We start from the raw sequence: 22563 nt of genomic DNA on the forward strand, positions 1-22563 counted from the left end.
TGATGTATTTCAAGCCCTAAAGGAAAACAGCCTCCAACCCAGATTGTTGTACCCTGCAAAACTATCTTTCAAAATTGATGGAGAAATAAGATACTTTCATGATAAAGAGCACCTCAGGAACTTCATGAATATCAAACCGGCACTCCAAAAAATTTTAGACAATACCCTAGGAAAAGACAGTGAGGATCACTACCCCAGGAAACCCAGGAGAATGAATCCATTGGGCATGACAAATTAAATGCAAAGGGGGAGAATCCCAAAAAAGAAAAAGTCATGACAAGGCTTTTAAAACTTTTAACTTCATCTCCCTAATGAGTGTATAATTCAATCTTGTTATCGTACTGATTAGTATTTTTCTGATTCTAGAGTTGCACACATGCTATACTGGCTATTTATCATCTTCTTATGTCTACTTTTTAATTGGGTTGTCTATTAATGACCTATAAGAGTTATTTATATATTCTGGTCATACGTTATATGCATTGTAAATATGGCCTGCTTAAGGACTACTTTTCATTCTAATAATGTCATTTAAAGTTCTAAATTTTGATGGAATCTCATTTATCAATTTTTTCTTTTATACATCATGTCTTTTGTAATCTAGGTAGTTCTTCCCTATCCTGAATTCATAAACATTTTCCCTTATAATTTCTTCTTAAAGTTTTATACTTTTAGGCTTTCATATTTAGGTTCATACATCCCTTCAAGTTATTTTCATGTATGGAAATAAAAGGTTGAAGTTAATTTTATTTATGGATACCAGGTGTTCTAGTGCCGTTTGCTGAAAACACTATCTCTTCCTCGGCTCTTGAATTGAGTTTATATTCTATAAAATGCTAATGTTAAATAATCTTTCCAAACTCAGTGGACCATATATGTGTGGTTCTATTTCTAGATTCTCTGTTTTATTCAAATGCTCTATCTATCTTTCCTTATACCAACACTGCCTTGTTTACTGTAGCTTTAGAAGAAGTCTTAAAATTAGGTACTAAATGTCTTCCAACACTGTTTTTCTTTCTTTCTTTTTTAACTTTTTTAGGTCCTTTGTACTCCTACAGAGCTTTTAAATTTCAATATCCAATTCTTCATTTATAGCAAGTATACACAGACCTGAATTTTTATATGTACCTTGTGTTTTCTAATGCTGCTAAATTCAAATACAAGTTCTAAGGGCTCCTAGAGATTTCTTAGTATTTTCTCTGTAGATGATCATTTCATCTACATATAAAGATTTTGCTTCTACCTTGCCAATCCTATCCTAATTGTGTCGTTTTATTGCCAGACTATTTTGGTGGGGACTAGGTTTCAAAGTTTAATGGACAGATAAAGAGTAAGCATATCTGCCCTTGTTCCCCACCTTAAGAAGAAAGCATTGTATCTTCTCCATTCATACAAGGGGTTCTCGCTGGAAGTATGGAGTACATGTCTTTAATTTGTTGAGAAGTTTCTGTTCTACTTCTAGTCTCCTGATAGCTTTTACCATGAACAGCTGTAGAATGTAGTCCAATACTTTTTCTCCAACTACTGACAGGATCATATGGCTTTTTCCTTTCCTCTGTTAAAATGATGACTTTTGGGGATGGATCTTCCAATGCTGAACCAACACTGCCATCCCTATAACAAAACCACTTTCTACATCCTGCCAGATCTGACTTCCAATAGTTTTTTTTGTTAAACAAACAAATTTCTATCTATGTTCATACTTTTTTCTTCTATTATCTCTATCCAGTTTTAGGAATAGCACAATGTTGATTTCCTAAAATGAGGGGAGAAGTGTTCCTTCTTTTTTCTGCTTTAATTGTTTGGTATAATTTATCAGTTAAAATGTATATGAGCCTGCTGTTGTCATATAGGTAGGTTTCCAAGCTAGGAATATACTTTCTTTAATAGGTGCTATTCAAATGTTATATTTCCTCCAGAGTTAGTTTCATTAATTTGTCTTCCAAGGGACTTCTTAGAAGTTGTCAAATTTGTTTCAAAACAGATTTTTGTAATAAGCTTTCTATATCCTTTTAAATTCTGTAAAATCTGTGGTAATGACTCCTAGATCTTGATATTGTAATTTAAAAAATGTATAATTGATATTGTGTAACAGGAAGTAAAGGTCTAAAGGAGCAGGGGAAGTGGGAAAGGCAGAGGAAAGGAAAGAAGGGAAAAGAAAAAATATGAGAAAAGGAAAAACATGGAAACAAAGTCTTTGCAAATAGGGAAGGGTGGAGGGGGTGAAGGGAGGGCAAAGGAAGGGGAAAAAAAATAAGAACCAAGATACATCATGTAAAGGTACAAGATCACAATGATGAATGTAACTGTATTTTATACCTAAAATGTACCAATAAACTTAATGGGGGTAAAAAAAAGAAAAAGAAGCCCAACAATATTGATAGCTTATAAAAATAATGTCTGAGGGAAAAGTATTAGAAATATATATATATATATGTAGTGTATATATATAGTATAAGAAATATATATATATATAATATGTATATGTATATACATATAGTACAAGAAAAAGAGTTATTTCTATTTGGTGAAATTGACAGCACACAAAGATGTGACTACAATGAATCTCTGTGTTCCTAACAATGTAGATTTAAAACATACAGAAAGTCAAAATATTAAGGAAACTTGAATTCACTGTCATAGTGGTGAACATTAGTAAGTCGGCTACCAGAATGGATTTAATTCATAAACAGCCATGCTAAATGTATTTATTTTATTTAAGCAAAGTTATTACGTATGTATATTTAATTTGCTCTGATTTTAGAATCTGTGGATATTCCTAAAAGTAGCTCCTGCACATGTGTACTATGAGAATGGGCTAAAGTTCCATCTAGTGCTAGAAAAAAACCTGAAGTTTATTAATAGGTTGCTTATTGTTTCAGTTACACCAAAGCCTCAGTCGTAAAACCTAAAAGGAAAGGAATAGAATCTGCTCCAGTAATTAAATAGGATTCTGGATCCAGCTTTAAGTTTCTGTTTATGTATAAGACAGAAGCATTAGGAACCCTAAATTACCATTTTAAGTAGTTGCCAGCTGTAGATTAATACTGACTCCCTTGGCTTCTTCCCATTGGTGCTGGTGCAGGGTGTCCTGGATGTTCTGTTTTCCTTGCCCTGACTGCCATTCAATTCCTGGACTCTCATTTCCTCTTCTTCTGGGTTTTGGTTGGCCTCATTTTAGAACTTTAAAAAAATATGCATCTGCTGTCTTTTTCTCATTGCCTTCATTTACAGTTTAGTCTATTTTGGATTTTTTTTTTCCTGCAATGAGTTCAATGTGCTTTATTTCCTGTTTTCATAAGCTTTATGCAACTCAAGAAAAATGTGATCAAGCATGTCTAAGTGAGAGGTTCTATGTTTAACTTTGTGTTTTTACTGTCTCATGGACTATGCTGACTGATAGAGTGAATGCTGGGAGTGGATATTTGCAGAGTTGCCTTAGAGGACACTGATGAGGTCCCTGCATCCTTGTGACTTGAGGACAAATGGTGGATGCAGCTGCAGGTAATCAGCATATATCCATCCCCCCCTCTCATTTCCAAGGCAAAAAAGGATGGAATGGTTTTGGCTCCTTCCATCAGCCACATTTCCATGCTAACTGTACTTGATTATATTCAGTAAAATGCATGAATCGTACATGTTTGGTGAATGAATTTTGACAAACACATATCCCAATTAAAATATAAGACAATCTGTTATCCTTGAAAGTTAGCTTATACTTCTTCCATGGAATTACTGTCTCAGCCCTCCTCCCCAACTCTAGGCAACCCTGATCTACAAGTGTAGTCATATAGTTCATACAGCATATTTTCTGAGATTTTTTTTCGCATTTTGTTTTTGGTACCAGGGATCTAACTCGGGACCTTGTGCTTGTGAAGCAGGCAATGGAACCACTGAGCTAAATCCCCGGCCCTGCGTATGTTTTTTAATTGGTACTATTTCATTTCATGTGGAAATATCAGAATTTTTGTTTATTCATTTTCCTATTGATGAATACTTAGGCTGTTTCTAAGTTTTGCTTGTTATGAATAAAGTGTTTTTTAATGCACAGAGCTTTTTCTGAGCATGCATATTTATTTCTTTTGGGATAGGTCTAGAAGTGCTGGTGCTAGCTCATAGGCCAGTTGAACATTCAAATTCATTAGTATTCTAAATTACTCTAAACATGATTGCAGAATTTCAAACACCCACCAGAATGTAGGATCGTGCGCCACATTCTGGTTAACACTTAGTAGAATCAGTTTTAATTTTGTACCCTTGTCATGAGTGTGTAGAAGTATCTCATTGTGGTTTTCCTTTGTATTCTCTAATGACTAATGATATTGAACATTTTTTCATATGCTGATAGACCGTTTGAATATTTTCTTTTGTAAAATGCTTATTCAAGTCTTTAGCCAATTTAAAGTCATTTATATCTTTACTATTTTATTTCCCTTTGAAGAGTTTGAACAACAAACTAGCAGAAATACGGAGGATCATCAATACCTACTTCAAGCACCTATATGTGGCCAGGGATTTGGCTGAGTGGTTTCGCCACCTGCAGTGCAAGCGCAAGGACATGAGTTCAATCCCTGGTACCAAAAATAAATAAATAAATAAATAAATAAAAAAGAACCAATATGTCAATAAGATGGAAAACACAGAAGAAATGGACAGATTCCTAGATACATATGAAGGAGACCTAAAAATTCTGAACAACTCAATATCAACCAATGACATTGAAAATGTAATTAAAAACTTATCAAGTAAGAAAAGCCCAGGTCCTGATGACTTCACTGCTGAATTCTACAAGACATCTAGAGAGGAACTACTGCCACTACTGTTTAAACTCTTCAATGAAAGTGAAAGGGAAGCAATACTCCCAAATTCATTCCTGGAAGCAAGCATCACCTTGATCCCCAAAACAGAGAAAGACCCAACCAAAAAAGAGAACTAATGAATCTCACTAATGAACACAGATGCAAAAATCTTTAATAAGATACTGGCAAACAGAATGCAGAAGATTATCAAGAAGATCACACACCCTGATCAAGTGGGATTCATCCCAGGGATGCAGGGATGGTTCAACATATCCAAATCAGTAAATGTAATAGACTATATCAATAGAGCCAAGGGCAGAAACTATATGCTCATCTCAGCAGATGCAGAATAAGCATTTGATGAAATCCAATATGACTTTATGATAAAAACCCTACAAAAAATTGGAATAGATCGTCTCTGCCTCAATCTGATAAAAGCCATCTATGAAAGACCAACAGCCAATATCATACTAAATGGTCAAAAACTGAAATCCTTCACACTAAAATCAGGAACTAGACAAGGATGTCCACTATCACCACTCTTGTTCAATATAGTTTTGGAAATATTAGCCATGACAATTACTCAAGAGAAAGAAATAAAAGGAATAAAGATAGGAAATGAAGAAGTCAAATTGTCATTATCTGCAGATGACATGATACTCTATATAGATGACCCCAAGGACTCCACCAAAAGCCTTCTAGACTTAATAACCAAATTCAGTAGAGTAGCTGGATACAAGGTCAACACACAAAAATCAATAGTTTTCCTCTACACCAATGACAGACTCACTGAGAGAGAAATAGGGCAAGTAATTCCTTTCACAATAGCATGCAAAAAATTGAAATACCTAGGAATCAACCTAACGAAAGAAATCACAGATCTCTTCTCTGAAAACTCTGGCACTCTGAAAAGAGAGATTGAAGATGATATCAGAAAATGGAAAGACATCCCCTGCTCTTGGGTAGGAAGGATCAATATAGTGAAAATGGCCATATTTCCAAAACTACTATATAGATTCAAAGCAATCGCAATTGAGATCCCAGCAGCATACTTCACAGACCTTGAGAAAATAATCCAAGAATTCATTTGGCACAAGAAGAGACCCAGAATAGCAAGAGCAATTCTAGGTACCAGAGACATGGCAGGGGGTATCACAATCCCCAACTTGAAACTATAGTACAAAGTTGCTGTGATAAAAACAGCATGATACTGGCAAAGAAACAGACCTTAGGACCAGTGGAACAGATTAGAAGATGCAGAAACAACTCCAGACACACTCAGTCTTTATCTTCGATAAAAAAGCCAAACACCCTCACTGGAGAAAAGATACCCCCTTTAATAAATAGCACTGGAAAAATTGGGTTTTAACTTGCTAAAGATTAAAACTAGATCTATATCTCTCACCACGCACTGAACTAAAATCAAAATGGATTAAAGATCTAAATATTAAAACAGAAACACTGAACCGGCTAAAACAGAGGTTAGGTAGAACTCTTGACATTTGTGTAGGAAAAGATTTTATGAACAAAACCTCAGTTGCCTGTGAACTAGCACAATCAACAAGTGGGATCTCTTCTTGTTTCAAAGCTTCTGCACAGCGAGAGAAACCACCAGCAGTGTGAAGAGACAACCCACAATGTGGGAAAAAATCTTCACCTGCTGTTCCTCAGACAAAGTCCTACTATCGCAAGTCTATAAAGAACTTGACAAGATCAGACCTCCCAAATTTAAAGACCCAATCCAAAAATGGGCATCTGAAATGAACAGATATTTCTCAGAAAAAGAAGTAGAAATAGCAAACAAATACATGAAAAAAATGTTCAACATCACTGGTTATTCGAGAGATGCAAATGAAAACAACGTTGAAATTCTACCTCACTCCAGAAAGAATGGCTGCTATCATGAAATCAACCAATAATAAATGCTGGTGGGGCTGTGGGGAAAGAGGAACCCTGCTCCACTGCTGGTGGGAGTGCAGACTGGTGCCACCACTGTGGAAATCAGTATGGAGATACCTCAAAGAACTAGGACTGGAAGTCCCATTTGATCCAGCTATTCCACTGCTGGGGATCTTCCCCAAGGAATTAAAAGAATCATACCACAGTGATATATGTGTACCCATGTTCACAGCAGCACAATTTGTAATAGCTAAAACTTGGAAGCAGCCCAAATGTCCATCAACTGGAGACTGGATAAAGAAAATGTGTTTTTAAAAAAATAAAATGGAGTACTACTCAGCCATAAAAAGTGAGAAATTAGAGACATTTATAGCCAAATGGATGCACATTGAGGCAATACTCTTAAGTGACATAAATACCATGTATAAATACCAATGTGATGCGTTTCTCTAGTGTCAGAAACTGAAAGTGTAAATAAGGACTAGATGGTATAATAGACAATGTGAAATAGTAAGAAAAGGGGCAAAGGGGAAGGGGAAGTGGGAGCAGCAGGGGAAAGAAAGAAGGGAATGGAATTAATATGAGAAAAAGAAAAAATGGAAACAAAGTCTTTGTAAATAGGGAGGGATGGAGGGGTTGAAGTGAGGGCAGGGGTAGGGGGAAAAATAAGAACCAAGAGAGACTGTGTAAAGGTGCAAATTTCCAATGATGAATGTCATTATATTGTATACCTAGAATGTACCAGTGATTAGAATGACTAATTGATAATCCGAAATAGGAAGAAAAGGTCCAAAGGGGTAGGGGTAGTGGGAGGGGCAGGGGAAAGGAAAGAAGGGAAAGGAAAATTGATGAGAAATGGAACAAATGGAAACAGTCTTTGTAAAAAGGGAAGGGTGGAGGGGTGAAGGGAGGGCTGGGAATGGGGAAAAAATAAGAACCAAGATGCATCATGTAAAGGTACAAGTTCCCAATGAGAAATGTAAATATATTGTATACCTAAAGTGTACCAATAATAGAATTTTTTTTAAAAACCACACCCTCCAACTCCTTTGCTTAGTGATGAAGGTCACATTTCATCTTCATCTATATGAACTTTTATTTCTTATTTGGTTCTGAACTTGGAGTCTATATGTTCAGAAGGGGTGGATAGTGCACAAATTTACTGGCTCCTTGAGTTTTACAGTTGCATAGATAAAATGCTGCATGTGCAAATCAGTGAAACCCGTAGCAACTGGTATGAGCAAAATGGCACTGGAGGACGTGTGTGATTTCAAAAACAAAATAAAATCATTTTTGAGTCTTTTCAGGTAGATTGAAATTCCTCTAAGGAAGGTACAAATTGGGCCTGGGATTTAGCTCAGTGATTCCACCACCTGCCTCACAAGCACAAGGTCCTCAGTTTGATCCCCAGTAAAAAAAAAGGACAAATTTGCAAGAAAATTAAAATCAGCAGAAGATGAGATGTAACTAGGGCTTATATGATGTAGAAAAGTCTAGAATTACATCAGGATACCACAGAGAGGAGATACTGATGCAGACTGGTACATTTCTGGAGATCAAGCTCATCCTTGGAGATGCCTGTAACTTGCGGCTGTGTATAAGTTTATACACATGTGGATAAATACAATGAAATAAGACAAGTCAATTTACCTCCATCTATGTAATTTCAGTTTTCCAGTTTTTTTCTATTCTTTTCCACCTTTTTTCTCCTTTAGTTGTGATTTCTACAGGGCATTTATGAAATAATATAGAGACTCCCCAAATTGCAGAGCAGTGAGGGCCAGCTACTCAACTTTTCCAAGACAAAGTGTTTAGAGTCTAGAAAACAGCAGCTTGGAGAGTAATTGAAGTGAGTGGAGGCTACCTAGGAACCATGAGGGAACTAACAGAGGAGAAGAAACTAGGATTAAGTGATAGAGAAGAAATATATCACACCTGGGAGGAGAGACTGATCAGCAAGACAGTGGCTAGCAAGCTGACAGCTGGGAGGTAAAGTGAAACTAACAACTTTCTGCTCCCACAGAACAGAAGAACTGCATCAGGACAAAAGAATCACCTGCAGCTGGAACCGGCAAGGAAAACATGGGACACTGCTTCCACAGCAGCCTTCCACAATCACCAGTGGGTGTGTGACCTTGGGACAAGTGCCCACAGCTACAACTGTTTCTTTGCCAGTACCATGCTGTTTTTATCACAGTAGCTTTGTAGTAGAGTTGCAGGTTGGGGACTGTGATACCCCCAGCCATGTCTCTGTTGCCTAGAATTGCTTTTGCTATTCTGGGTCTCTTCTTGTTCCAAATGAATTCTTGGATTGTTTTCTCAAGGTCCGTGAAGTATGCTGCTGGGATCTCAATTGGAATTGCATTAAATCTATGTAGCAGTTTTGGAAGTATGGCCATTTTCACTATATTAATCCTTCCTACCCAGGAGCAGGGATGTCTGTCCATTTTTGGATATCACCTTCAATCTCTCTTTTCAGAGTGCCAGAGTTTTCAGAGAAGAGATCTGTGATTTCTTTCGTTAGGTTGATTCCTAGGTATTTCTGTTTTTTGGATGCTATTGTGAAAGGAATTATTTGCCCTATTTCTCTCTCAGTGAGTCTGTCATTGGTGTAGAGGAAAGCTATTGATTTTTGTGTGTTGACCTTGTATCCAGCTACTGTATTGAATTTGATTATTAAGTCTAGAAGACTTTTGGTGGAGTTCTTGGGGTCTTCTATATAGAGTATCATGTCATCTGCAGATAATGACAATTTGACTTCTTCATTTCCTATCTTTATTCCTTTTATTTCTTTCTCTTGTCTAATTGCCATGGCTAATGTTTCCAGAACTATATTGAACAAGAGTGGTGATAGTGGACATCCTTGTCTTGTTTCTGATTTTAGTGTGAAGGATTTCAGTTTTTGACCATTTAGTATGATATTGGCTGTTGGATTTCCATACATGGCTTTATCAGATTGAAGTAGAGACCATCTATTCCAATTTTTTGTAGGGTTTTTATCATAAATGCATGTTGGATTTTGTCAAATGCTTTTTCTGCATCTATGGAGATACTCATATGGTTTTTGTCCTTGACTCTATTGATATAGTGTATTACATTGATTGATTTGGATATGTTGAACCATCCCTGCATCCCTGGGATGAATCCCACTTGATCAGGGTGTGTGATCTTCTTGATGATCTTCTGCATTCTGTTTGCCAGTATCTTATTAAGGATTTTTTGCATGTATGTTCATTAACGAGATTGGCCTATAGCTCTCCTTTTCAGTTGGGTCTTTCTCTGTTTTGGGTTCAAGGTGATGCTTGCTTCCAGAAATGAATTTGGGAGTATTGCTTCAGTTTCAATTTTACTGAAGAGTTTAAACAGTAGTGGCAGTAGTTCCTCTCTAGATGTCTTGTAGAATTCAGCAGTGAAGCCATCAGGGCCCGGGCTTTTCTTACTTGATAAGTTTTTAATTACATTTTCAATGTCATTGGTTGATATTGAGTTGTTCAGAATTTTTAGGTCTTCTTTGTTCAACTTTGGTAATTCATATGTATCTAGGAATCTGTCCATTTCTTCTGTTTTCCATCTTATTGGCGTATAGGTTCTGGCAGTAGGTATTGATGATCCTCTGAATTTCTGCTGGGTCTGTTGTAATTTCACCCTTTTCATTCCGAATTGCATGGATTTGGGCCTTTTCTTTCCTTTTTCTGACAAGGTTGGCTAAGGGTTTGTCAATTTTGTTGATTCTTTGAAAGAACCAACTCTTGGCTTTATTGATTTTTTTTTATCGTTCTCTTAGTCTCCATTGCATTGATTTCTCATCTGATCTTTATAATTTCCTCCCTTGTATGAGCTCTGGGGTTGTCCTGCTCTTCTTTTTCTAGAAGCTTGAGGTGCAGCTTCAGGTTGTTTAATTCGGCTCACCCTGTTTTCCTAATATGCCTATTCACTGCTATGAATTTCCCTCGTAAGACTGCTTTCATTGTGTCCCATAGATTCTGATATGTTGTATTGTCATTGTCATTTAATTGAAGGAACTGTCTGATTTTTTATTTAATTTCCTCTGTGACCCATTGGTTATTCAGAAGTTTGTTGTTCAATTTTCACATGTTTATGAAATTTTTTGAGTTTCTTTTGCTATGGATCTCCAATTTCATCACACTATGGTCTGATAATATATAGGGGATAACTTCAATTCCTTTGCACTTACTTAAACATGTTCTGTGTGTGAGTATGTGGTCTATTTTGGAGAATGACCCATGTGCAGCTGAGAAGAATGTGTATTCTGATTTTGTGGGGGTGGAAGACTCTGCAAAAATCTGTTAAGTTCATTTGTTCAAGAGTTTGATTGAGTTTTAGTATTTCATTACTTATTTTTTGTCTTGTTGATTTATCTATTTGTGACAGTGGGGTGTTGAGGTCCCCCACTACAATTGTATTAGTTCATATATGAGTTTTCACGTCCGTTAGTATTTGTTTTATATAGTTGGGCACACTAGTGTTTGGTGCATACATATTTATGATTGTCATCTCTTCCTCTTGGATTGTTCCCTTTACAAGGATGTAGTGTCCTTCTTCATCTCTCTTAATCAGTGTTGGTTTGAAATCTACTTGATCTGCAAAGAGAATAGCTACTCCTGCTTTTTTTTGGGTTCCCGTCGCATTGAGTATTGTTTTCCACCCTTCAACTTTCAGTCTATGAGGTTCCTTTTGAATTAAGTGTGTTTCTTGTATGCAGCACATTGTTGGATTTTGCTTCTTGACCCATTCTGCCAGTCTATTCCTTTAATTGGTGAATTGAGACCATTGATATTGATGGTTATAAGTAAAATGTATTGACTTGTCATTGCCATGAGTTTTTCTTTTTGTTGAATTCTCCCCCTTTACATTTAATTTCTTGTCACGCCAGATGGGTTCATTCTGCTTTGCTTCCTGGGGTTTTGATCTTCAATGTCTGTTCCTAGGATATTGTGTAAAATTCTTTGGAGTGCTGGTTTAGTATTCACGAAGTTCCTAAGGTGCTCTTTGTCATGACAGTATCTTATTTCTCCATCAATTTTGAAAGATAATTTTGCAGGGTACATCAATGTGGGTTGGAGGCTGTTTTCTTTTATGGCTTGGAATATGTCCCTCCAAGCTCTTCTTGCCTTGATGGTTTATGTTGAGAAGTCTGCTGTGATTCTGATGGGTTTTCCTTTCTATGTGATTTGTTTCTTTTCTCTAACTGCTTGTAGAACTTGGTTCTTCTGTTGAGTTTCTGGAATCTTAACAATTTTATGCCTATGTGTAGATTTTTTTTTGATCAAGGCTATTTGGCGTCCTATATGCTTCACTTATCAATATGTCAAGCTCTTTTCTCCTGCTTGGGAAGTTTTCTGCCATTATTTCTGTGAAGAGTTTTTTTATGTCATCTGCACTCTCTCCTGTTTCTTCATTGACTCCAATCAGCCTTATGTTATTCTTCTTTGCTTTGTGTAGCAGCTGCTGGATTGATTTCTCATGTTCTCTCATAATTTTGAAGCAATTTTTCTTTTCCTGGTCATTAATTGCAATCTTATCTTCTATATCTGAAATTCTGTCCTCACACTGGCTCATTCTGCTGTGTAGACCTTCAGTGGAGATTTTCATGTCCTGGAAATCTATTTGCATCTGTTTTATGGGTTCCATTTGTTTCCTATGTTGGGATTCCATCATGTTCCTTAGCTCTTCTCTAGATGTATTAATCATGTCTTGCACTAGGGGCACAAATTCTCCTGTTATCTGAGAAATTATTTCTGATTTCATTTTTTCCAGATCCCCTTTTGTTGCCAGTTCAGTGGGTCCAGATGGTTGAGTATCAGAGTGTTCCATCTCATTTCCCTTTGGGGTTGCTGTAGGTGATCTGGAAGTCTGGTTTTGAGACTTATTTATGTGTTTTCTCATTTCGATTGGAGGTGGTGGTGGCTGTTTGTGCCTGCATGGATTACCTCCTCTGAGCTGGGAGAGGTGGTGGGACAGGGGCCAGGAGCAGTGGTAGGGATGGTGGCCCAAAAGCCCTTTCCTCTGGGCTGGGACCAGTGTGAGGGATGGTGGCCCCAAAGCCTCTTCCTCTGGACCAGGAGCAGTGGGATGGTAGCTCAGAAGACCCTACCTCTGGGCCGGGAGCAGTGAGACTCAGTACAGTAGTCTGGTGGTCCGGTGTCCTCTCTGTCTTTGTAGTGTGGAACCAGGTGGCTGCACAGAGGAGCGGGGGGTGGGGGGGCTGTGCCCAGTGGATTGTTGCCAGGGCACGGGCTGATTCAGTGTGTTCCATGTGACTCGTGACCTTGGTAGTGCGTACCTCCTTCACACTTTTATTTCATTATTTTACCCCTTTTTCTGAAATGCGCATGTCTCTGGTATGTGTGCTTCTCTTCCTCTTGCCCTTTTCCTCCCAATACAGTTTATATTGGGTAAGGGAATTCTCCCCTGAGCCTTTATCTCCCTCCTAGTTTTATCCATATCTCTTCACCTGACTTCTTTCTCCTGTGTCTTCTTCAGTCCCAATTTTTCTTTTCTTTTGTCTCCTCTTTTCATTTGTCTTCCTTTAACTTTTTCCTCTAATATTTATGTCAGTCATAGAATCTTTTCCCATCCCCATTTCTCACTACCAATTTTGTACCCAATTTTCCCCTCATTCCCTTCTAAATATGTAACACACCCTTACTATCATTAGGATCTTTTGTTCCTTTCTATTTTCTACTTCCCATACCACATGGCAAAAAATTTTTTTTTTTAAAAACACTTTTTTTTTTCTTTTTTCTCTTCTCTTATCCCCTCTGGCATTACCTGGTCCTCAATCCCCCAGGCTTTAGATAGCTGACTATAAAATTAAGGCTGAATGCTGGTCTCACCATTAGAGAAGACATAGCCATTACATTTAGTGCACATTAACTGTGGGAAAAGACTTGAGTTGTTAAGTTATTTACATTATAACCATGGATTTCTTCTCTAGGCTAAAAGGAGACCCAAAATAGGATCTTGTAATGGATAAGCCTGTTATTGCTGTAGCTGATTTGATTGCATAGGAATAATCCTGACTCAGTGGACAATTTCTTGCTAGTGAGTCTGTCTGCTGATTCCACCAACACACTCAGGGAGAGGGACAGCAAGAGTTCCTAACCCAAGGTCTTGCACCAGATCAGACTCCAAGAATGCCTAAAACCTGGCTGAAAAAAGTACTGAGTCTGAGTTAGCTTCAGTACTGCATGGGAGGGATCAGAGGAGTTACTGGGGTGCAAGCATTCAGACTTTCTAGCACAGAAGCTACTTGGGAGTCACATAGGCAATGTCTCATTGGAATATTTAATCTGTGTTCCCATTGGACATCTTACTGGTTTAAGTTTTTGTATGTTTCTTGATTTATTTAGTAATGTGGGGTTATATTATGTTTTTTATGGTTTCCTGTGGTTATTAGGTTGTTAATCTTGTGTATTTGTTCTTTCCTTAGCTCTGATGTCATAGGTGTCTAGGTTCTCTCTCTTGTCTCAGCTCCCTATCTAGTTTCTTCACCCCAAACCCCAAGGCCATATGATTAACATATTTCTTTATTCTTTTTCCAAACACATAATTTCCTCATCCCCAGTTTTAAATTCCCCATATTTAGCTCCCTCACAGTCACTCCAATCTTCTTGATCCTCCCCACCCTAAGCCTTTGACTCTTCCATATCTTACTCAGTTTAGTGTCCTTCCTTTCAGCAAGTTGTGACAACCACACAGTACTCAATCCCAAAGTAAACCTCATTCCTCCCATATCTCATCCTTTTCCCCACAAAATATCCTCTGAAAACTTTCAATACTAAACCTTCAGCTCAACTAAAAGTATTCAGGCCCCACATCAACTTTTCTTCTCCTCTACCACTATTCCCCCCCCACCCTTCAAACCTCTCCATTAGCATCTAACACTTTATCTAACCACCTCCCATCTTCCCTACTCAACCCCACTTACCTCATCCCAGAACAATGACAAATAATAAACTGGAATAGTGTGCATAGAGAAGTGTAACTGCAGGAACTATTATATAGAAGTGTTATAAGATCAAACCTGTGGATGCTCTTACACCTGGAAATAATTTTTTTGACAAAACATTGGCACAGAGTCATACTCACTTAAAGTAAATAACAGGAGTAAATATTAGTACTGGCCATACAAAGCTGAAAATTATTCATGGGGAAGAGGCAACATCCTATGAAAATCTCTATATGAGCCACAGACTCTCCTCACTTCTCTAGTCCTCAACCTGCAATAAACTCTGCCCAAAAGGAAGGGAAAAAAGAGAGGGCCATATATAACTTAAATATACACACACACACACACACACACACACACACATTTATGTATGTATGTATAAATAAATACACATAGGAAAATGGGGGAGCAAGGAAATAGAAGATCTCCAACCTCCCAAGGTAGAGCAAGGGGCCCAGAGGAAGAAGAAAAAAAATACCAGGTAGCAGAAATCTGTAAAAAGTTCATAGAAGTAATGAAGAAAATAGATGAATTCAAAGAGGAAATCAACCAAAAGTTCACAGAAATTTCACTTAATATGCCCATGTGAATTTCAAGGAAATAGGCAAAAAACTGGACAAACTAACCAAAACAGTTCAAAATTTGAATGACAAATTCTACAAGAATATGGAATCCTCAAAAAGATGTCAGACAGAAATATCTGAATTTAAAAAACTGTATAGAATTCATGCATTCTAGAAATGGCCAATGTGAAGCCAGAGTGTCTGATATTGAGGACAAAATAGTGAATGACAAAAAAGAGCTCAAAGAAGCTAAAAAGAAGATAAGATAATAGAACAAGACTATCCAGAAGCTTCCAGATGACAATAAGAAGACCAGTCTAAGGCTAATTAAAGTTAGAGAAAAACTGGAAGATAGCACAGATGTATTCATTAACATGATTAAAGAAATCAAGTTAGAAAGTTTCCAAAATATAGGAAAATGGTTTAAAAAACAAGAAAGCAATGCTTATAGAACACCAATTATGATAAAAAAGACATACACCAGGCATATCTTTATTAAATTATCAGATATCCAGCAAAAAAAACAACCCAAAACAACCCAGAGCTTAAAAAGCAGCCAGAGAAAAACAAAAAAAGAATCACATATAAAGGTAAATCAATTAGAATCACAGCAGACTTCTCAACACAAACCATAAAGGCCAAAAATGCATGGAGTGAAGTATTTCAAGCCCTAAAAGAAAATAAAATCCAAGTCAGTTTAATTTACCCAGCAAAGTTACCTTTCAAAATATATTGAGAAATAAGTCCAGCTCAGAAGATATATGAGTGCAAAACCAGGTCTAGAGAGAATACTCAAGAACATTCTCTATAGAAACAGTGAATCAGACACAGCTAAAAACACAGAGGAAACGAGGTCAATGGGTACACAGCAACAAAAAACATCAGGAAAAGAAAAAAAAAGGATACATCAACAGATAAAGAAGGCAATGATTGTAAATAACCAACACATCTCATTAATATCTCTCAATTTTAACAGCCTCAACTCTCTAATTAAAGGACACAGACTGGCAAACTAAATAATAATAAAAAAAACAGAATCCAACAATCTGTTGCATTCAAGAAACTCATCTCAGGAGGCAGGGATTTAGCTCAGTGGCACTGTACCTACCTCACAAGTGCAAAGTCCTGAGTTTTATCCCTGGTACTGCAAAAACAAACAAACAAAACAACAAAAAACTCATCTAATCCAAAAAGATATTCATAGGCTAAAAACTAAAGAATGGAAAACAGCATTTCATGCACCAGAACCCTGAAAAAAAGCAGGGGTAGTCATTCTAATATCAGACATGATAAACTTCATGCTAAAATCAATTAAAAGAGACAAAGTAGGTCACTGTGTACTAGTTAAGGGAACAATCCAACAAGAAAAGATAACATTGATAAACATATATGTATTGAATACTGAAGCCTATCCCCATAAAGCAAAAACTACTGAAATTAAGATCAAATAAACACTAATGCAATCATAGTAGGGTCTTTTAATACTCCACTTTCACAAAGAGATCAACTAAAAAATCCAATAAAGAAATTTTAGAGCTAAACCACACCCTTGAACGTATGGACTTGGTGAATATATACAGAGCATGTTATCCCTCTATGACAGAGGATACATTCTTTCCAGTAGCAATGGTACTTTTTCCAAAATACATCACATACTAGTTCATAAAGCCTGCTTAAGTAAATATAACAGAACAGAAATTACCCCATGCATACTATCAGACCATTGTGTAATGAAAATAGAAATCAAAGACAGAAGAAATTTTGGAAAAGGCAAAACCTCCTGAAAAATTAACAGTATACTCTTAAACAACCAATGGTCACAGAAGAGACCAAAGAAGAAATTTTAAAATTTCATGAAGTTAATAATACTGACTGTATAAGTCAACAAAACTCTGAGACACTATGAAAGCAGTTCTAAGAGGAAAATACACCACAATCAATGCTCACATTAGGAAAACAGAAAAACCTCAAATAAACAATCTTATGAGAAATCTTAAGGTATTGGAGAAACAACAACAAACCAGCATCAAAGTGAAATTAAGGAGGAAAATTTTAAAGATGAGACTGGAAATCAATGAAATTGAAACTAAAGAAAATAGTAAAAAAGATCAATGAATTGAAGAACTGGTTCTTTGAAAGAATAAAAAAAATGGATAAACCCTTAGTCAGACTTACCAAGAGAAAGCTAGAAAAGAGTCACATCAATGCAATTAGAAATGAAAAAGGTGAAATCATAACAGACACTATGGAAATCCAGAAGATAGTAACTATCTACAAAAATTACATTGCAACAAATTAGCGAATTTTGAAGGAATGGACAGATTCTGAGTCACATACAAGCTACCAAAACTAATCCAAGAAGACATAATAATACTTAACAGCCCAATAAAAAGCAATAAAGTTGAGACAGTAATAAAGAATCTACCAGCTAAACAAAGTCCAGGACCTGATGGATTCACTGCTGAATTCTACAAAACCTTTAAGGTTGTTATATCAACAATACTCCTCAAGTTCTACAAAGAAATTAGAAGGGGTGAAATGCTCCCAAACTAATTTATGGAAGCCAGTAACACCCTGATTCCAAAACTGGATAAAGACCCAATTAAAAAAGAAAACTATAGGCCAATCTCTTTAATGAACATAGATCCAAAAATCCATAACAAGATATTAGCAAATGGAAAGCAGCACATTATCAAAAAGATCATACATCATGATTAAGTAGGTTTTATCCCAGAGATGCAAGGGTAGGTCAACAGACATACGTCAATAAATGTAATACATCACATAAACAGAACCAATGTCAAAAACCATAGGATCATATCTATAGATGCAGAAAAGGCTTTTAACAAAATCCAATACCTTTTCATGGTAAAAACCCCGAAGTAAACGGGTATAGAAGACAATACTTGAAAATGATAAAAGTCATATATGGCAAACTAATAGCCAGTACCTTACTAAGTGAGGAAAAACTAAAAGCATTTTCCCTAAAATCAGGAACAAGACAAGGATATTCATTATCACCTCTTCTATTCAACATAGTACTTAACACATTAGCCAAAGTAATTAGGCAAGAGAAAGAAACCAAAGGGATACATACAGGAAAGATAGAACTCAAATTATCTTTATTTGTAGATGACGTATCTTTCATAGAAGACCCAAAGAACTCCACCAAAAAATGCTTAGAATTAATTCATACAAACTTTAGCAAAGTAACAGGATATAAGATCAACACACAAAAATTATCATTTGTGTACATCAATAATGAATGGGATGAGAAGGAAATTATGAAAACAATACCATTCATAGTAGCTTCAAGAAAAATGAAATACCAAAGAATTAAACTAACCAAGGAAGTGAAAGACCGCTACAAAGAAAACTTCAGTACTCTGAAGAAGGAGATTGAAGAGGACATCAGAAAGTGAAAAGATGTCCTCTGGTCCTGGAGAGGCAGAACAATAGGGTCAAAATGACCATACTCCCAAAACTATTATACAGAGTCAATGCAATCCCAATCAAAATACCAACAGTATACTTTACAGATCTAGGAAAAATAATCCCCAAATTAATATGGAACCAGAAGTGAACCAGAATAGCAAAAGAAATTTTGAGTGACAAGAAAGCAAAGCTGGAAGAATGCAATAGCTGACTTCAAACTAGACTACAATTCAGTATTTATAAAAATGGCACAGTACTGGAACAAAAAGTGATGCATTGATTGATGTAACAGAAGTGAGGATACAGAAATTTCCCCAGTTACGTTCAGCTGTTTGATGTTTGACAAATGCGTATGTGGGGGGAAAGGTAGCCTATTCAACAGATCATGTTGGGAAAACTGGTTATCTGTATGCAGAAGATTGGAACTGGACCCTTATCTCTCACTGTATAATAAGTTGAAATTAAAATGGATCAAAGATTTAAACATTAATGCAGAAACATTAAATCTACTGGAAGGTAAAATAGGTAAAACATTGAACACATACAGGTAGGAAAGGATTTTCTAAACAGAACATCAATCGCAGAAGAAATAACAGCAAGGATCAACAAATGGAATTATATCACCTTCTGTAGAGCAAAAGCATCAATAAGTAAAGGGACAACTTACAAAATGGGAAAAAATTTTGCCAGCTACTCCTCAGAGTACTAATATCTTGAAATACAAAGAATTTGAAAAATTAAATGACCTAAAATTAAAAATCCAGTCAAGAAATTGGTAAGAGAAATGAACAGATACTTCACAGAGGAAGAAATACAAATGGTCAGCAAATATATGAAAAATGCTCAACATCTCTGGCCATTAGAGAAATGCAAATTAAAACTGTTAAAATTCCACCTTACTCCAAAAAGAATGGCAATCACTAAGAAACCAAACTAACAAATGCTGGTGAGGCTGTGGTGAATAAGGAACCCTCCCGCATGGGTTTTTTTTTCCATTAAGTTTACAGGTACATTTTAGGTATGAAATACAGTTACATTCATCATTGGGATCTTGTACCTTTACATGAGTATCTTGGTTCTTATTTTTCCCCTTCCCCTGTCCTCCCTTCACTCCCTCCACCCTTCTCTACTTGCAAAGACTTTGTTCCATTTTTTCCATTTTCTCATATTTTTTCTTTTCCCTTCTTTCCTTTTCCCTACTCCCCCCCACTTCCCCTACTCCTTTAGAACTTTTCTTCCTATTACACAATATCAATTATACATCTTTAAAATTACAATATCAAAATTTAGAGGACATTACCACAGATTTTACAGAATTTAAAAGGATATAGAAAACATATTACAAAAATGTTTTTTGAAATAAATTAGACAACTTCTAGGAAGTCCCTTGGAAGACAAATTAATGAAACTAACTCTGGAGGAAATATAAAATGTGAATAGCACCTATTAAAGAAAGTATATTCCTAGCTTGAAAACCTACCTATATGACAACAGCAGGCTCATATACATTTTAACTGATAAATTATATCAAACATTTAAAGCAGAAAAAAAGGAACACTTCTCCCCTCATTTTAGGAAATCAACATTGTGCTAATCCTAAAACTGGATAAAGATAATAGAAGAAAAAAGTATGAACATAGATAGAAATTTGTTTAACAAAACAAACTATTAGAAGTCAGATCTGGCAGGATGTAGAAAGTGGATTTATTATAGGGATGGCAGTGTTGGTTCAGCACTGGAAGATCCACCCCCAAAAGTCATCATTTTAACAGAGTAAAGGAAAAAGCCATATGATCCTGTCACTAGTTGGAGAAAGAGTATTGGACTAAATTCTACAGCTGTTCATGGTAAAAGCTATCAGGAGACTAGAAATAGAACAGAACCTTCTCAACGGAAAAGACATGTACTTCATGCTTCAGCAAAAGCACCTTATATGACTGGAGAAGATCCAATGCTTTCTCCCTAAGGTGGGGAACAAGGGCAGATATGCCTACTCTTCATCTGTCCATTAAAATTTGGAACATAGGCCCAAACTAAAATAGTCTGGCAATAAAATGACACAATTAGGATAGGATTGGCAAGGTATAAGTAAAATCTTTATATGTAGATGAAATGACCATCTACAGAGAAAATACTAAGAAATCTGTAGGAGCCACTAGAACTTATATTTGAATTTAGCAGAAGTAAAGAACACAAGGTATATATAAAAATTCAGGTCTATGTATACTTGCTAAAAATGAAGAATTGGAAATTGAAATTTAAAAGTTATGTAGGAGTACAAAGAACCTAGAAAAGTAAAAAGAAAAAGAAAAAAAAAAACAGTGTTGGAAGACATTTAGTACCTAATTTTAAGACTTCCTCTAAAGCTACAGTAATCAAGGCAGTGTTGGCATAAGGAAAGACATATAGGTCATTGGAATAAAACAGAGAATCTAGAAATAGAACCACACATATATAGTTCACTGAATTTTGAAAGATTGTTTAACATTAACATTTTATAGAATATAAACTCAATTCAAGAGCAGAGGAAAAGACAGTGTTTTCAGCAAATGGCACTAAAACACCTGGTATCCGCATATAAAAAATTAACCTCAACCCTTTATTTCCATGCATAAAAATAACTTGAAAGGATCTATGAAACTAAATATGGAAGACTAAAAGTATAAAACTTTAAGAAGAAATTATAAGGGAAAATGTTTATGAATTTAGGGTAGGCAAGAACTTCCTAGGACACAAAAAACATGATGCATAAAAGAAAAAACATTGATAAATGAGATTCCATCAATATTTAGAACTTTAAATGACATCGTTAAAATGAAAAGTAGTCATTAAACAGACCATATTTACAATGCATATAACCTATGACCAGAATATATAAAGAGCTCTCACAGCTCATTAATAGACAACCCAATTAAAAAGTAGACATAAGAAGATGATAAATAGCCAGTACAGCACAAGGAAAGGTGTGCAACACTACAATCAGAAAAATACTGATCAGTACAATAACAAGATTGAATTGTACACTCATGAGGGATATGAAGTTAAAAGATTTAAAAGCCTTGACATGACTTTTTCTTTTTGTTGGATTCTCCCCCTTTGCATTTAATTTTTCATGCCCAATGGATTCATTTTGCTGGGCTTCCTGGGGTTGTGATCCTCATTTTCTTTTCCTAAGATATTGTTTAAAATTTTTGGAGTCCTGGTTTGGTATTCATGAAGTTCCTAAGGTGCTCTTTATCATGAAAGTATCTTATTTCTCCATCAATTTTGAAAGATAGTTTTGCAGGGCACATCAATCTGGGTTGGAGGCTGTTTTCTTTTAGGGCTTGGAATACATCACTCCAAGCTCTTCTTGCCTTGATGGTTTGTGTTGAGAAGTCTGCTGTGATTCTGATGAGCTTTCCTTTGTATGTGATTTGTTTCTTTTCTCTCACTGCTTGTAGAACTTTGTTCTTCTGTTGGATTTCTGGAATCCTAACTATTATATGCCTATGTGTAGATTTTTTTTGATCAAGGCTCGTCGGAGTCCTATTTGCCTCACTTATCTGTATGTGAAGTTCTTTTCCCCTCCTTGGGAAGTTTTCTGCCATCACTTCTGTGAACAGTTTTTTTATGTCAGTTGCACTCTCTCCTCTTTCTTCATTGAGCCCAATCAGTCTTATGTTATTCTTCTTTGCATCATCTAGCAGCTGCTGGATTAATTTCTCATGATCCCTTACATTTTTAAAGCAGTTTTTCTTTTCCTGGTTACTAATTGCAATCTTATCTTCTATATCTGAAATTCTGACCTCACATTTGTTCATTCTGCTGCATAGACTTTCAATGGAGTTTTTAATCTCCTGTAAATCTGTTTGTATCTGTTTTATGGATTCCATTTGTTTCCTATGTTGGCATT

General features: G+C 36.1%; 1 long non-coding RNA gene across 2 annotated transcripts in view; it reads left to right on the forward strand.

Moving 5' to 3' along the window:
- The window catches only part of LOC110345376 (uncharacterized), a 114443-nt gene that overhangs the window by 77767 nt on the left and 14113 nt on the right, over positions 1 to 22563 (forward strand). For both annotated transcript variants that reach the window (XR_015448786.1, XR_002388681.2), the window contains one exon: positions 8722 to 8823. This is a non-coding gene — a long non-coding RNA (uncharacterized LOC110345376). The remainder of the gene's footprint in view (positions 1 to 8721; positions 8824 to 22563) is intronic.

The sequence above is a fragment of the Heterocephalus glaber genome, unplaced genomic scaffold, assembly GCF_053883595.1.
Source record: "Heterocephalus glaber isolate CG9 unplaced genomic scaffold, H.glaber_assembly_v1.0 deba00000546, whole genome shotgun sequence".
Lineage (NCBI taxonomy): Eukaryota > Metazoa > Chordata > Mammalia > Rodentia > Bathyergidae > Heterocephalus > Heterocephalus glaber.